Here is a 5,450-nt window from a genome sequence, read left to right as displayed (position 1 = left end):
ACTGCATTTAAATGCAGTTATGGTGTTGTCCTAGGCATCGTTTTTTTATGTATTTGCCAGCTTTTTTCCTGGCTGCTATTCGGTGGCTAGGCATCAAGTTGGCTAACCTAGTCCTGTTTATCATGATAAGCTTGGCATTTGTTGTACCACCTAATTGGTATACTGTAAAAACCTGTCAAGGATGTGGAGACTAGTGAAGTCACGTTGGAAGAGCATGCACTGTTTTAGATATAGGTTACAGTATTGGGGAGCAAACTGGTACTCAAAAGTAGGCAGAAGGAAGCAAACTACACAGGAAACTAGGCACTAAAAGTCAATGGAATCAGGACCTGTAAGGTCCAATGAACCCTATATGTTCCACACTCGCAAGATGTGCTGGTTCCCATTTCATGTCCTACAATATGCTCTGTTGATGATCGAATCCCTCTTCAGCACGAATGTCAATAATATAGGCTGGGCATTCCATTAACATGTGTTTTTCATCCTTGATTCGGCTATTAGTACCACAACAGTGGCAAAACTGCTGCCCCATGGGGACATGGTACTTGCCTCTTCATGCTCTGTTTGCCTCCAGAGCTTAGCAACATAAATGAATCTGCATTAGCTTATGATGTGCTAAACGAGGAATAAAAACCTTAGCATGTGTTGGCCACAGGACGGCTGCAACTCCCAAAAAGGGTGGCCCCATCCAGTGCTTATACTTCACCATTTGCACTCCAGGTTGCTTCCCATCTGATGGGTACTCCTCTGGCAAGACAGTCAGACGCGTATGGTCCCAGCCGCTCATCAAACACTCTCCTAGTGCCGTTATCATCAATCCATTGGGTAGAGGCCTACTCAACAACCAGTCAACACTCTCCTTTACCCCCACGACTTCTTGCGGTATTCCACGCCTAATATTGCACTCCAAGAAGGAAAACAGTCATAACATTATCTCCTGCCATAAAAACTGCATGAGCAATGGTCCCCACTTGCTTTTGAAGACGGTTCCAGAAACGGAGGAATGTTTCACCATGCAATACTGGAAGGGGAGTTCAGCCAGCTCTGCATACAACAGCCTGTGGGAAGGCCGTCCTGTCCCCACTACCTGCCTCATGAATAAAATCTGCAGCTGGACTGCATAATCCTTCAAACAGGCTTCGAACATGCCCTCCAAAAGGTTGGCTTTATCCCGCCGCCTTGAGAGGAGGGAAAGAAGGACAAGGTGGGAGTGGAGGGAGGGAAGGAAAAGGAGGGAGTGGAAGGAGAGGAGGGGGAGGAGAGAAAGAATTACGAGGAGGATGGACGTGAGAGAGAGGACAGAGAGGATTGTGAAGAGGAATACGAAGGGGAGAAGGGACAAAAGGGAGAGAGAAGGAAGAGGAGGAAACGTTTCCGCATTCTGGTAAGGAAAAGAGCGAAAAAAGAGGAGCAAGAGGAGGGTATGGAGGGAGAGAACAAAAGGATGAAGATGAACGGGAAGAGAGGAAGGATAAGATATGTTGCTTGCATTTCGTGTTTGTTTTTACAGGCTCTTCACAACAAATTGCCTCAGGAAGGAGGCCACTGGTGAAGCTGTACCACCCTGTAACAACAACAACAACAAATTCCAGGGTTTCACCAACACATCACAGGCATTCCAGGAGAACAAGTCGGCCTTTCGGCATGTTTTTGTAATGTGGACTTTTTTTACTGAGCACAACTCATCAGTTCGCTTTGCTCCTTGTAAGCTTTCCATTCGACTCACCATGCATGCACCATTTATCGTCAAGCCAAATCCCATCACAACATAGGCTGCAGCACCCCCAACCACACCCTCTCACAGTAAGACAATTTTTCAGGTGGGCAAGCCTACATAAGTGTAGCGTGAGGTTCTATTGCCCACTGCTTATGTGGCGACGCCAGGCCCATCTGAGCATCCCGGGTTACAAGTGGGCACTGTCCCCCCCACGGTAGGGGGTGAGGGTTTGTTGTGTTGTTTGCAATGAGTGCGAGCCATTTGGTGTGAAGCAAAAATGCATGGACGACTTTGATGTTAGACCCCCCATAGAACTTCCTTGTGTTTGTGTTTGGTTTGCTATGGGATGCGACTTATAAGCAAAGGTCTAACAATTGAATGCATGGCGGCCTAGTGAGATGGCTGCTGTTGGTGCATGCACTGATGTTGGCCATGCTTTTGGCAGACAACAGTGGAGCAGCCTGCAGGGGCCGCTTTTGGTGAGATCTGCTCATGTGTGTCAAGTGGGTTTTCTATGTTTCTTGGGGCACGATGTATGGAAAGAGGCCCCGCAAGGGCTACACGAGGTAGACGAACGAGTGGAGTGGTTGATGAACAAGCCAATGCCAGAAGGTGTGATTTTGGAGTTCAAGGACCGATTAATGAGTGGTTGGAAGCATACGCGTTTAGATGTCCAGCCTGACGTATATCCGTCAGACAGCAAGCAACCAGGAATCCACATGGCGAAGTATAAGAATTGGATGGGGCTGGCGGCCGAGCAAGCGGGCAGGAAGGAGGTGCTCCCGCACATCACAATGTTTATCCCACGTTTGGTGAATCGCAAGCTTATGTAATGTAATGTAATGTTACAGAGTGGGAGGCTTCTGGGCCGCTTTATCACATTGTCAGTTCTAGATCATTTATCACCTTATAGCACCATCCACCACTACCACACTGTACTTCGCCATATGAACTGTAAGTCCAAGGCGGCAGATCCAGCCTTCAGGGACCCCTCCTCATCCATTCACCCGAACACCCGAAGAGACGGAGGATTCGGCAATCGCCACCAATCCAGCGTGCGAATCTGGTCCATCAACTGTGACCTCAACTCCACATCTCAGCAGCATGCAGTTTAGGCTTTGCTGTTGGGCACTGGCGGCTAACAGAGCGCGTAAGGGACGGCGTTATATACCTAGGGAGGAGCGAGTATGCCCTTGCTGCGGCACTGATAGCCACATCGAGGATGAGAAACACATTTTGCTGGACTGTCCGGTTTACGACGAAATCAGATCTGATATGGGCTTTCCACGCCATGAAGTGGGAACCTGAACGCCTGGCAAGGATGCTGGAACGTATATGGTCTCACCGCAACTCTATCGTTCCCTTTGGTCGTTAGTATACTCCATCACTTGTCTCGTTGGAAGTGCGAGGTAGGATGGTGCTTATAGGCGATTTGGCAGCCCTTGAGCCCTCGGCTCGTACTAGGGTGGTTTGCAGGTACAGGGAACGCACCCACGACCATGTAACAACAACAACAACAAGTGGGTAATGTGAGGCCCGTTGTGGTGCTGGTGAACATGGGCATGGGCTAGACCTGGACAGCTGATTATGGTGCTGTTGGGCAGGGGTGCCTTGCTTTGTGAAGATACCTCTCGGTGTTTGGTTTACCATATTGCTGACCCATGAGTTGAAGTGTATGAGCAAAATCGACCACGACAACGTGCATGTTTGGTACTGGCTTTGACCACCACTTAAAACACTTTCGCCAGACGCTGTAAGATGCACCACAAGTGACAGCACACCATGCAAGCAACTATGGACAACTGAACCATCCATCCTTAGTCTGTTGCAGTCTTGTCATTATTCCCAATTCTGCACCTGCAGCCTCATTTTACAGCAGAACACCCAATCCTAAACTTGTGAAAGCCTGCAATCCCCATCCTGTCGACCAGGGTCCCATCCCCATCCTTGGCCAGGCACTATGACGACGGGTGATCGCGTTACGTCGCGTTACGAGGCTTTAACGCGAGTTTAACGCGACGCTAACGCGATGTAACGCAATCTTAAGCACTGATAACGCACCGGTTCGCTTGTGCGTATGGCCTAACGCACATCATCTTTATTCGCATGCGAACGAGCTGAGTAATTTTGGCTGGCAGTGCGTTAGCTTAAGCAACTAACGCAAACTAACGCAAACTTTACGCGATCGTAAACGCGACCAGGTGACTTTTAACGCGAGCGTTACCTTACCTATAGGTGTAACGCATACGCAAGCGAATGGCATACGCGGCTGCGACTGGTGCGAATGCGTATGCATATGCGAATGTGGCGAATGATATCGCGAGTTTTACGCGACCCTAATCGCGACCAGGTGACTTTTAACGCGAGCGTTAGCTTAGCTATAGGTGTAACACATACGCATGCGACTGGTGCGAATGCGTATGCATATGCGAATGTGGCGAATGATATCGCGAGTTTTACGCGACCCTAAACGCGACCAGGTGACTTTCAACGCGAGCGTTAGCTTAGCTATAGGTGTAACGCATACGCATGCGACTGGTGCGAATGCGTATGCACATGCGAATGTGGCGAATGATATCGCGAGTTTTACGCGACCCTAAACGCGACCAGGTGACTTTTAACGCGAGCGTTAGCTTAGCTATAGGTGTAACGCATACGCATGCGACTGGTGCGAATGCGTATGCATATGCGAATGTGGCGAATGAATTCGCGAGTTTTACGCGACCCTAAACGCGACCAGGTGACTTTTAACGCGAGCGTATCGCCAAACGCAAGGGATTGCGAATGGCATACGCGACTGCGAATCCTGCGAATGTATGTGCTACCATTTGAATTTTACGCGAGTGACTGCGACTTGCGTGCGGGACTGCGAACTGTACGGCCAACCGTGCAATACAAAAGCTTTACAATAGCAGTACACGAGCTGTACAATGTGCAAAGTGCACCGCCGTTGCACATGACCTGCAGGTTCACAGCTGTGAACCACAGCACTCACTGCTTTCTTCATACATTTGAACTATGCATGTTGATTAAGTGCTCGTCCTGTAGTGTAGTACGGCAAGTGCGGCGCGGGAGGAGCAGACCGGAATTGGCCAGAGGACAGTGACTGATACTGTAACGACGCAAATGCCAATCTGAGCATCCCGGGTTACGCCTTTGCTGTGTTACAATGGTATCGAGACGGGACCGCACGAATTCCGAAATAAACTTCGGGTCGGCGGTTCGATTCTGGCAACCAGCAAGTCGCAAATTGGCGATTTCATGGTGTAATGGATAAACCAGCGCACTGGCGCGAGGTGGGATGGCTCCTGTAACAAAGCTTGCAGTTGGCAAGCAGTTGCGAAAAAGGAAATTATCCAACGATAAAGGTGGTATTGATAAATACCGTTTGGTATTGGAAGATTATGAATAGTTCTTGGATGTACCGTTGGTACGATACCGTTGGCCCGGTGAGCCAAGGGCCGCCTTAGCGGCGTTACATTCCCCCCCTCTTGAATGCGAACCCGTCCTCGGGGCGCCTTGAGTGAGGTGGATAATTAGGGTAGCGGTACGCCTTTTGCGTACAGTTTTCCATGGTAAGCGCGGATTGCCTCTGGGCATCCTTGGTTGCAGTCCTTTGCGGACTCCCAGGAGTCGTACTCGGGGCCCAGTTTGTGCCACCTGACGAGGTACTCCGTGGTGATGCGGCGCCTGCTGCGAGACTGCCGGTGGGCGTGGATCTCGTCCACGTACC

Source organism: Volvox carteri (genome assembly GCF_000143455.1).
Source record: "Volvox carteri f. nagariensis unplaced genomic scaffold VOLCAscaffold_50, whole genome shotgun sequence".
NCBI classification, from domain to species: Eukaryota; Viridiplantae; Chlorophyta; class Chlorophyceae; order Chlamydomonadales; family Volvocaceae; genus Volvox; species Volvox carteri.
This window is presented reverse-complemented; position numbering follows the sequence as displayed.